A 12782-nucleotide genomic window follows, 5' to 3' on the forward strand; every position below is an offset into this window, starting at 1 on the left:
TTTTTCTCAGCGATACATGGCACATTTACAAAAATTGATCATGTACTAGGACATAAAAACCTCACAATCCAGTGCAGAAAGGCAGAGATAATCACAGCATCCTTCTCAGATCATAATGCAATAAAAATTACTTGTAATAAAAGACCATGGAAACATAAACCAAAAATCAATTGGAAACTAAATAATCTAATCATAAAGAAGGAGTGGATTAAAGAAGAAACCATAGAAACAATCAACAACTTCATTCAAGAGAATGACAATAATGAGACAACCTGCGAAATCTTATGGGATACTGCAAAAGCATCTCTTAGGGGAAGTTTTACATCTTTGAATGCCTACATAAATAAAATAGAGAAAAGAGGAGATCAATGACTTGGGCATGCAGCTGAAAAAGCTAGAAAAAGAACAAACTGAAAATCCCCAAGTAAATACCAAATTAGAAATATTGAAAACCAAAGGAGAGATTAATAAAATTGAAATTAAGACAACTTTTGAATTAATAAATAAAATGAATAGTTGGTTTGATTAAAAAAACTAATAAAATTGATAAACCTTTCATCAATTTCATTTAAAAAAGAAAGAAAGAAGAAATTCAAATTACTATTATTAAAAAGGAAAGAAGCAAACTCATCCCCAATGAGGAGAAAACTAAAACAATAATTAGAAATTACTTCGCCCAACTTTGTGCCCACAAATTTGATAACCTAAACAAGAGTGATGAGTATTTTTTAAAAATTGCCAGATAAACAGAAGAGGAAGTTGAATATTTAAACAACCCCATGTCAGAAAAAGAAATTGAACAAGCCATCAATGAACTCCCTAGGATAAAATCTCCAGGGCTAGATGGATTCACAAGTTAATTCTATCAAACATTGAAAGAACAGTTAATTCCAATACTATATAGAATATTTTTGAAAATTGGTTAAGAAGGAGTCCTCCCAAATTCTTTCTATGATGCAAATATGGTTTTGATACCTAATCCAGAAAGAGACAAAACAGAGAAAGAAAATTTTAGACCAATTTCTTTAATGAATATGATGCAAAAATTTTTAAAAAGATTTTAGCAAAACAAATATAGCATCTTATCACGAGAATAATACATTATGATCAAGTAGGACTCATACCAGGAATGGGGGACTGGTTCAGTATTAGGAAAACTATTACCATTATCGACCATACTAACAACAAAACTAACAAAAACCACATTATTATCTCAATAGATTCAGAAAAGCTTTCAACAAAATACAATACCCATTCCTATTAAAATCAGTGGAGAACATAGGAATAAAGGGAACTTTCCATAAAATAATAAACATTATCTACCCAACACTTTCAGGAAGCATTATATGCAATGGGGATAAGTTACATGCATTTCCAATAAGACCAGGGGTTAAACAAGGATGTCCATTTTCACCACTATTATTCAATACAGTACTAGAAATGTTAGCTGTAGCAATTAGACAAAATAGAGAAATTGAAGGAATAAGAATAGGCAAAGAAGAAACTAAGTTATCATTCTTTGAAGATTTTATGATGATATACTTAGAGAATCCCAGAGACTCAAGTAAAAAACTACTTGAAATAATAAACAACTTTGGCAAAGTTGCAAGTTACAAAATAAACCCACACAAATCTTCTGAATTCCTATATATTAGCAACAAAGTCCAACAGCAAGAGATAGAAAGAGAAAGCCTATTTAAAGCTATGGTAGACAGTGTAAAATACTTGGGAGTTTACCTGCTAAAACAAATCCAGGGACTATATGAAAGCAATTTTTGCACAAATAAAGACATTTTTTGCACAAATAAAGTTAGATTTAAGTAAGTGGAAAAACAACAGTTGCTCATGGATAGGCCGTGCTAATATAATAAAAATGACACTTCTACCTAAATTAATTTACTTATGTAGTGCCATACCAATTAAACTACCAGATAATTATATTCTAAAGTGGGATAAAATAAAGTCCAAATGGGTGCACAATCTAGGTATAAAGAATGATACCATGGACAAACTGGAGGAGCAAGGAATAGTATATTTATCAGATTTATGGAAAAGGGAAGATTTTTTTACTAAAGAAGAGACAGAATGCATTATGAAATGCAAGATAGATAACTTTGATTACATTAAAGTGAAAAGTTTTTGCACAAGCAAACCCAATGCAACCAAAATTCGGAGGGATGTAATAAATTGGGAAAGAATTTTTATAGCTAATCTCAGGGAAAAAGACTTCATTTCTGGAATATATAGAGAACTCAGTCAAATGTATAACAGTACAAGTCACTCCCCAATTGACAAATGGTCAAAGGCTATGAACAGGTAATTTTCAGAGGAAGAAATTTAAATATCTATAATCATGTGAAAAAACGTTCTAAATCACTTTTGATTAGAGAGATGCAAATCAAAACAACTCTAAGGTACCACATTACATTTACAAGATTGGCAAACAGCAAAATGATAAATGTTGGAAAAGATGTGGGAGAATTGGAACACTAATTCATTGCTGGTGGAGCTGTGAGTAAATCCAACCATTCTGGAGAGTGGTTTAGAACTATGCCCAAAGGGCTACAAAAATGAGCATACCCTTTTACCCAGCAATATAGCTACTAGTACTGTATCCCCAAGAGATCATAAAAATGGGAAAGGGTCCCACATGTGCAAAAATATTTATAGCAGCACTCTTTGTAGTTGCCAAAAACTGGACGTCAAGGGCATGCCCATCAATTCGGGAATGGCTGAATAAATTATGGTGCATGAATGTAATGGAGTATTATTGTGTCATAAGAAATGATGAACAAGAAGACTTCAGGGAGGCCTGGAAGGGCTTACATGATCTGATACTGAGGGAAAGGTGCAGAACCAGGAGAAGTTTGTTCACAGCAACAACCACAGTATGCGAGCGTTTATTCTGGTAGACTTGGAACTTCGTAATAACGGAAGAACTTAAAAGAAAAATTCCCAATGGTTTTCTAAGGCAAAATGCCTTCCACACTCAGAGAAAGAATTATAGAATTCATTAGCAGAATGTAGCAGATCATTTTTGTTTGTTTGTGGGTATGTATTATGTTTTGATTTGCTATATGATTTCTTCCATTTATTTTAATTCGTCTACATAGCATGACTATAGTGAAAACGTGTTCAACAGGAAAGTATATGTAGATCGTATATAGAATTGTATGCTGTCTTCCGGAGGGAGGCGAGTGCAGGAGGGTAGGTGTGGGAGGTAAAAATCTAAGTTTTATTGTAGCGATTGTAGAACACTAAAAAAAAATGTCTTTAAGTAACATAAATTCTCAAAGTATTAGAACAAACCAAGTTCTTAATTATTACGGATTTCCCAGATATTACAAAATGCTTTAGCCAAAAATGTGCAATGTAATCTCACATTGGTAACAATAAAAGACTGATTACAGAAAAACGCTAATGCTTTGAAAATCCTTTAAACAATGAGGGCATCTTAATGTGAGTCTTAAGTAGTTTACACAAATTTATGAACGTGTTCTAATTTCAGATAAAAATAATATTAGTTTTCCCAGTAAGATTACACAAAAGGGCTCTCATATTTTGCTGGTCGCCTGCTATTGATCATAGAAATTTACAGTAGAAGGAAAAAGTAGGGACATGTGACATACCAAACATAAGAGGATAAAACATCCTTGACTCTGTTTGAATTCAGATAAGAGTGAAATTATTCAATTATGCAGTATCTATTTTATAGCAAGACTCAAGAATTGTCAGATGGGAAAGATTCCTTTTAAAGGAACACAATAGGTAAACTGACCAGGAGGATCCCATCCTAGATTGTTCTAGAATTATCCCCTCGGTGTTTCCTATCCAGATACAAACTTCACCTGTTAACAGTACAGGATCACATTCCCTCTGAGTAACTTGTGGCATTTCTTTGAGATACTGATTTAATGCAAACAACTATGCCCAAATTCAAATTCAAAACAAAAATAGTTATGGTCCCAAATGCTTTTTACCTTAAACAGCAAATTTCACTAATCACGGCTTAGAAACTATTCTTTTTTAGGTTATGAGGGGAAAACTTTCCCCGATTTCTTCTTGTCATTCTCCCCAAGTTCATAACCTGGCCAGGATTAGAAGGTGGAAAGAGATAGAGAATTTTACCAACAATTTTACAACAATTTCCACAAATTTTATGCTTTCCTTTAGGTTCCTACCCATGTTGTTCTCTTAGTTGGCTTTGATTAAAGCCCATTTTAAAACTGCACATACATTATTTCTTTCTATTTTTGATCTGAAACTGCATTTAGCAATCATATAAACTAAATAATATGAGATTTGTTTTCTCTCTTTCTCTCTCCCATCCTCCTCTGTGATGCTACAGCAATCAGAGGGAGGGGAAGCGGAGGAGGGTAAGAGATAACAGTCCAGCTGCAGCAGAGTTGGCTGCATTAATCGCACAGACACATAGAGACAGAACACATATACAGACAATGAAAAGAAGAATCCAAACACTTAGAAGAGATCATGAGAGGAAAGTAATCCCCCCAGACAGCCTAGTTATTCCCCAAACTTTCCAAATTCTGTGTGCACGATCAGTCAGGGCCACTGCTCCACTTACACTTCATGTCCCTTTTATGGGCGCCAATTGCCAAAAACTGGTGGATCGGAGGAGTGATGTTTGGTAGTAAAGAAAGAAATAAGAGCAACTGGGGTGAGGTGAGCCTGTACCATCTGTACATGACTGGCACATGACTGATTTATTGATCTGAGGATCAAGATTATATACACTTTTTAGCGAGGAAGCAAGCAAGGTTATTCCCATGAGGACATTTTTAGTTTACATCTTTTACATCTTTATCTTCTTTCCTTCAGCGTAACAATCTCAGGGTACATATTGAGGGTCAGGAAGATTTCATCTTTTCTTATCAGGAGTGGAATGGTGACCCAATTTCCTGACAACGTCAGTCTTTACACTAGTACAAGTCCCAAGTACCTCACATTCTGTACTCCATCAGTAATGGAGTACTGGTTGGAGTACATTTTTCCAGTGAAACCTTCATGCCATATGTCACCAAACTTTCTGAAGGGGTCAGAGAAGGGAACAGGTGCTCTCTATCTGTTCCCCCATGTCACCTTCGATTACCCCTGCCATATAGCAACTATGTGCACATGGGGCTAAAATCACTTATCCTGCCTGGATTAACCTGAGACTAGACATTTTTCTGCTTTGAAAACAACAGTTCTGAGCAGTATACCCTAGCTTCGGTTCAAGTCTTGTAGCCTCAGAGGTCAGGAGATACATTCTATACATCTGCTACATCACTTCTTAGAGGGCAATGTGGCCAGTTTTTGGAAGACAAGGAAAAGCTAAATCCCTGTCCTGACTTGCCAGAAGAAAAAGATTTTACGGACATTCCAATGCCACGGTGGAATGTGAAACACCTTTAAAAAGTTTTATGCTTTTTTCACTTTAAATATACTTATTAATACTTTATGACACATGTCACAAAGAGTTCAATAGATAGAATAGAAACTTTTATCTTTTTCACTGGCCTGGAACCACAAATGCCTCCTGCTCTTACTAGACTAAAGGTTGCTGAATCATCTGGGACACTATAATAGTAGTTACGCATTATTTCTGCTTCTCCTTGATGATATTGTTTTGTTTTTGGTCAGTTTCTTAGTGAATGCCTTATTTAGAATTTGCTTTGTGTAGAAGAAATAAAGAGTTATCCTATACTTCATCTGAATTTTACTTTGAATACCTGTGTACTTCCCTTTCTTTCTAAGGAAAACCTAGCCATAAGACAAATCTAAGTTTTAAGTTATTTTTCCTTGGATGTAAAGAATACTAGAAAAAAAGAGAATACAGTGATCTACCCTGCAGGGTCACAGGTCGATTTTTAACTTTAGAGGGGCCCCTTAATAGACCAGGACATAACCTATTGCCTCTAGGCCCTAGGTGGAGAAGATTGTTATTTTTACGCATAAAACCATAAAAGTTAAAATAGTTTAAACCATATTGGCAAAACCAGAGTCTTAAAATAATATAAAAACACAGTGTGAGATATGTTGGCTAAGGCACCCTAAAGTGCAAGATGGTTAAATTTTGAGTTAATATTGAAAACAGCATAAAATTGTGTTTCATTGGCTTTTAGGAAGTAGCTGCGTAACTCAGCTCATCCTCTCCCTTCTGTTCCCCCCACTTTCTTCTCTTCTACAAAGGAAAGTAAATTTATATGTCCAGAGGATGTCCAGTAAACTTTGGGTTTACTTGCTAGATTTCTTTCTTTCTTTCTTTCTTTCTTTCTTTCTTTCTTTCTTTCTTTCTTTCTTTCTTTCTTTCTTTCTTTCTTTCTTTCTTTCTTTCTTTCTTTCTTTCTTCCTTTCTTCCTTTCTTCCTTTCATCCTTTGTCTCTTTCTCTCTCTCTTTCTCTTTCTTTCTCTCTCTTTCTTTCCTTCCTTCCTTCCTTCCTTCCGTCCATCTTTCTTTCTTTCTTTCTTTCTTTCTTTCTTTCTTTCTTTCTTTCTTTCTTTCTTTCTTTCTTTCTTTCTTTCTTTCTTTCTTTCTTTCTTTCTTTCTTTCTTTCTGTCTTTCTTTCTTTCTTCCTTCCTTGTTTTTTTCTTTCTTTCTTTCTTTCTTTCTTTCTTTCTTTCTTTCTTTCTTTCTTTCTTTCTTTCTTTCTTTCTTTCTTTCTTTCTTTCTTTCTTCCTCTCATTATTACTTTCACCCAGTGAACTCTGAAGCCCATAGATTGGAAAAAAATATGTCCCTGCCCAAATACCACACAATGTTGGTTTTGTATGTTTTTTTTTTTTTCTGGACCTTTTTGGCTTCAGAGTGATTAACAGTAGTAACTGTTGCTCTTTTCCTCCCAGCTTGGTTTGCGTATATATTTTTTCTATTGCTCATTAAAGGGGCCATTCCCTGACTACTTATTTTTAATTAATTAATATGTTTATTTATTTTTAGTTTTCAACATTTATTTCCACAAGAAATCAGTTGAAAATTGAAAATTGAAATTCGAAAATTTCAATTTGAAAATTGAAAATTGAGTTCCAAATTTTCTCTCCATCTCTCCCTCCCTCCACCCCAAGATATCATACATTCTGATTACCCCTTGCACCAATCTACCCCTTGTCCCCATCTTCTCTCTTTTCTTCTAGGGCAAGAGAGATTTCTATACCTCATTACTTATATTTCTTATTTCCCAGTTGCACTCAAAAACAATCCTCAACATTCGTTCCTGAACCTCTATGTTCCAACTATTCTCCCTTCCTACCTCCCCACATATTCCCAGTGAGAAGTCAAGCAATTCAGTGTAGACAATATATGTGTAGTTTTGCAAAAGATCTCCATAAGAGTTATGTTGTTGAAAACTAACCACATTTCCCTCCATTCTATCCTGTCCCCCATTTATTCTCTTTTCACTTTTGTCCTTGTCCTTCTTGAAAAGTGTTTACTTCTAATTACTCCTTCCTCCCATTTGCCCTCCCTTCTATCATCCCCCCACACCCAACTTATCCACTTCTCCCCTACTTTCCTGTCGTATAAGACACATTTGTATACGAAATTGAGCGTGCATGTTACTCACTCCTTAAGCCAAATGTGATGACAGTAAGCTTTACTGCTTTTTTCCATCTCATCTGCCTGCTTTCCTCTTCCATTTAAAAAGCTTTCCCTTGCTTCTTTTATGAAAGAAAATTTGCCCCATTCCATTTCTCCCTTTCTTCTCCCAATGTATTCCTCTCTCACTCCTTAATTTTATTTTTCTTAAATACCATCCTTTCATATTCGACTCACCTTGTTCCTTATGTCTATACATATAAAATCTCTTCCAACTCTCGAAATAATGAGAAAAGTTTCAAGAGTTGCAAATATTATCGTTCCACATAGGAATGTAAACAGTTCAACTTTGGTAAGTCCCTTATTATTTCTCTTTCCTGTTTACTTTTTCATGCATCTCTTGATTCTTGTGCTTGAAAGTCAAATTTTATATTCAGCTGGGGTTTTTCCATCAAGAATGATGGAAAGTCCTCTATTTCATTGTATAACCATTTTTTCCCCTGAATTATTATACTTAGCTTTGCTAGGTACGTGATTTTTGGTTTTAATTCCAGTTCCTTTTAATTCTGGAGTATCTTATTCCAAGGACTTTGATCCCTTAATGTAGAAGCTTCTAGATCTTGTCTTATCCCCATTGTATTTCCACAACACTTGAATTGTTTTTTTCTAGCTGCTTGCAATATTTTCTCCTTGATCTGGGAATTCAGGAATCTGGTTACAATATTCTTAGGAGTTTTTCTTTTTGGATCTCTATCAGGAAACAATTGGTGGATTCCTTCAATATTTATTTTACCCTCTGGTTCTATAATATCAGGGCAGAATTTCTTCATAATTTCAAGAAAGATGATATCTAGGCTCTTTTTTTTTTCATCATGGATTTCAGGTAGCTCCATGATTTTTAAATTGTCACTACTGGATCTATTTTCCAGGACAGTTGTTTTTCCAATGAGATAGTCAACATTGTATTCAAATTATTTCATTTTTCTTTCATTCTTTAGGGCTTCGCGTTGTCAGTTCTTGGTTTCTCATACGATTATCAGCGTCCATCTGCTCCATTCTAATTTTTAAAGAACTATTTTCTTCATTGAGCTTTTGAACTTCCTTTTCCATTTGGGTAATTCTGCTCTTTAAAGCATTTTTCTCCTCATTGGTTTTTTGGACCACTTTTGCCATTTAAGTTATTCTATTTTTAAAAGTGTTATTTGCTTCAGCATTTTTGAGTCTCCTTTAGCAAGCTGTTGACTCCTTTTTCATGATTTTCTTTCATTGCTCTAATTTCTCTTCCCAATTTTTCCTCCACCTCTCTTTCTTCATTTTCAAAATAATTTTTGAGCTCTTCCACGACCTGAGACCATTGCAAATTTATTTTGGAGGTTTTGGATGCAGAAGCCTTGGCTTTGATATCTTACTCTAATGGCATGCTTTGTTCTTCCTCATCAGAAAGGATGGAGGAAAATACCTGTTCACCAAGAAAGTAACCTTATATAGTCTTATTTTTCACCTTTTGGGATATTTTCCCAGCCAGTAACTTGACTTTTGAGACCTTTGTCAAGTGGAGGGTATACTCAAGGGACCTGTAAGTTCCTCCAAGGTGGCACAATCAAGGGAGAGGAGTTTACTCATCTCCTGACCTGAGCTTGGTCTGGGAAGCAACCACAAACTTTTCTACCCAGGATCTGTGAGTAGGGTTCCCTCTCCACAACTGCCTCCAGCTCCAGCATGCCAATGGTCCTCCCCAACTCAGGACCTCAGCTCAGGACTGAGATCCAGATCAAATACTTTATTATCCCAGGGGCTTTAAGCAGAGTGCTGCAGAAATGGATGTTGCAGCTGTCTGTGGCCATGGCTAGGGAAGGAACCTGCTCCCTTCTCACCCAGGTGAAAAAGCTTTCTCACTGACCTATGAAGCTGTCTTTGGTATTTGTGGGTTGAGGCATCTGAGAACCTCAGCTGCTGCCCATGAATCCTTCTCTAGTCCTTTCTGTGTTGCCCCTCCTGGCCAAGACTGGACTGCACTCTGTGGGTTGCTCGCTGCTCCTAGCCTAATGTGATAGACCTTTCCTGTCAGCTTTCCAGGCTGCCTAGTTCTGGAAATATCTTTTACTCTGTTGTTTTGTGGCTTCTTCTGCTTTATAATTTGGTTAGAATCATTTTTACGGGTACTTTATGAGCTTTGGTGGGAGAGCTACTCCACCATCTTGGCTCTTCCTCCTTTCTGATTGCTTCTTAAAGAGGGCTATTCACTCAAAGATCATGACTTCACTCTTAGTGAGTACCTGAATACGCCTTAGGTGAAAAAAGCCAAGCTTTCTTATTGCATCCTGGGCCATCTGCAGTCATCTCATTGATTATCTGGTCACTAGATCCAGATGGTTCAGGAGGAGAAAGTGAGGTTGGTGACCTTGCATAGCCCTCCCTCACTCAAAATATAGTCAAGTGCAAGTCATGTTATTATTTCTCTGATGTCATGGTCTTATTTGAAAACAAAGAACGAATACAACTGCAACTGAGTAGCACAATTCTTAAAGTTCTGAACAGAATCCCTAAATGCTAATTTTTAAGCTTTCCTGTCTCTAACAAGAAGCACTCAATAAATACAACACAAAATTAGGAGATAAACTTATTTTAGTATCTTACTCAGTGTCGTAACTAACTCAGTCACTGTCGTAGCTAAATAACTCACTGTGTAGCTGCATAACTATCTTCTTGCTAGATATTAAGGCTACATAAATGCATCATAAATATATAAGAATTAAGAGAAACAAAAAGAATTTTCTAAGAGCACACTTTTCTTATCTGTAAAACACCTAACTAAAAAAAAAATACAGTTTTGCTGACATAATGATAAACATCTGATTAAATATGAAAAATTAAGTTGTTCAAGATACGACTGACCTAGTTTATAACAAAAGATACAGTTATTTGATCTCATAGAGACTGCATAAATGAACTGCATTTTGCATCCATATTGGAGGAGTTCAAGCAGATTGAAAACAGTTGAGTCATTTTGAACCAATTACAATTTTTCTTCTGCAGATTTCTATGCGTGGAACCCATGTGATTCATAACTCACTACAATCACTTTTTGGTCAATTCATTTTATTTTTTTCATCATCCATTTCCGTACTTTCAATACATCTTTTTAATTGAATGTTATTTCCCATAAAATCTCTAGATTTTTATTTTTGTTTCAGAGTTCTAATGATTTGGCCATTGAACCTTTCTAGACTATTATTTCAACTATTTGGAACAATTGAATACTTTTCAGAAAAAAAATGTATGATTCTGTGGAAAAAGAGTTGAATCTGGAGTAATTCTAAATCTGCTAGTTGTTATCTGTGTGATTTGGAGAAAATTATTGTTTTTGTTATACTATGTGGTCGTTTTGTTTTGCTTTTATTGTGGCAAGAGTGGAAAGGAGAAAAGAGTTAGTTTCATTTATTGAAACACAATGAAAGAAAAGCAAAAGTAACTTTTTTGTTAAGTCTCTTCATCAGTATGACAAGTCGTAATTTTTTTGTCCCTGAAGTCTATTCTGGATCCACATTCCATGATCTGCATTTTTGCATAACTACACCAAGTGCACCCCAAGAAATTCAACCTTTTCTGGGGCTTTTTCCTGTCAAAAAGTGAAAAATCACTGCTTTGTTCATTAATATTATTTCTTCAGAACTACTGTGAAATTGTGACATAGCGGAATAATTCCAGTCTTAGAGTCAAGAAGGTGGGTTAAAAATCTCCCTCTGAAACAAATTAACTGATATATATTGGCAAGTCATTTGATACCACAGTGACATAGGTAAATTTCCAAGACAATCAGTCAGAGAGAAAATATATATCATAAAGAATATCTCCTATTGACTAAATCATAGTTCTGAATATGACATAAAGGAACTTTCTATTATCTTTCTCCTTTCAACAAATTCTTAGAATTTTGGTAGAAAGCATTTCTTTGTAATCTTCCATAAGAAAAAGTATTTCAATATATTTTTACACTTTTTAAAACCAGCTCATCATCATTTTTGCCTCTTTCGGGTCCACCTCCAAAGAAGCCACATAAAAGAATCTCCAGTCCTCCTAGAAAAACTCTTAGACTCCATTCTCATGCCCTCCGTGGCAAAGGCATCAACCCGTCTCTGCCAGCAAGCCCACCGCCAAAATCCCTTTGGTCACCAACACCTTAGAATTCAAATTGTACGAGAAAAAGTCTGTTACTCCAGGGAGAATCTAAGGTAAAACAGCAAAACATAAAGATACAGAGAAATGGAACTCACCTTCACCAGCACCAAAACCTTGGAAAGTGGAGTGATCTGAATTGGAAGACAAAAATGGCTAAATGGTAGCAGCTGATTCCATGCAACAGAGGTGGAAATACTAGAGACAAAACCAGCATATTTCTGACTCTGGCTCCTGCTCCTTCTCACAAGCAGAGCTATTGTAGAGAGCAAATGTGAAAAACGGAGAAGCCTTGAAAACATTCGTCCTCCAGGACTCCAACCTCTTCACCACGGAAATATGAGAAAGAGTCCTCTCCTCAGATGCAGATGGGAAAGAGGTGGCAATCAACAGATGATTAAAAGTAGTTGGAGAAGTCCTTCACCACCTCTCACCAGACGACAATGAAAGAAGTCTCTCACACAATTACCACCCCACGTTGACGCCCTCACCATCGCCAAGAAGACTCTTGTCTCCATTCTAGAGGAGATATTCTCTTTCTCCACCTCCTAAGAGAAGAACAGCTTCACTCTCACCACATCCCAAACAAAGAGCATCTCTTTCATCTTCCACAAAGTAATGGGTCTCCCATTCACCACCTCCAAAGTCAAGAAGTTCTCCTGCTACAGAGACGTTCCTCTTATCATCTAAGCACAGGAAACGCACCCCCCCCCCCAAAGGTATGTACAGCAAAACCTGGTCTCCTCAAACGGCATTCACTTTCACCACGCCCTCAACTTCCTCAGAGCTCTGCAAGTCGTCCTCCTCATCAAAAAAAAAAGCTTGATCTTCACCCTAAAGAAGGTAGTCCCTAGCGCTCGCAATAGTCCATTCAGGAGAGTCTCCAGAGCCCAGGGACCCACAAAAGAAATAAAAAAAAGCTGCCTGGCCAAGTCCCCAGTCTTTAAGAAGGGTCTCATCCTCCAAATCTGCCTCCAGGATCCCCTGAGCCAGCAGCTCAGAAACACCAAATCCCTCCATCCCCACCTAGTCTCTGTCCCCATCCACAAACTGGTCTCCAGCAGCACCTGTC

The sequence above is a fragment of the Notamacropus eugenii genome, chromosome 6 (assembly GCF_028372415.1).
Source record: "Notamacropus eugenii isolate mMacEug1 chromosome 6, mMacEug1.pri_v2, whole genome shotgun sequence".
Lineage (NCBI taxonomy): Eukaryota > Metazoa > Chordata > Mammalia > Diprotodontia > Macropodidae > Notamacropus > Notamacropus eugenii.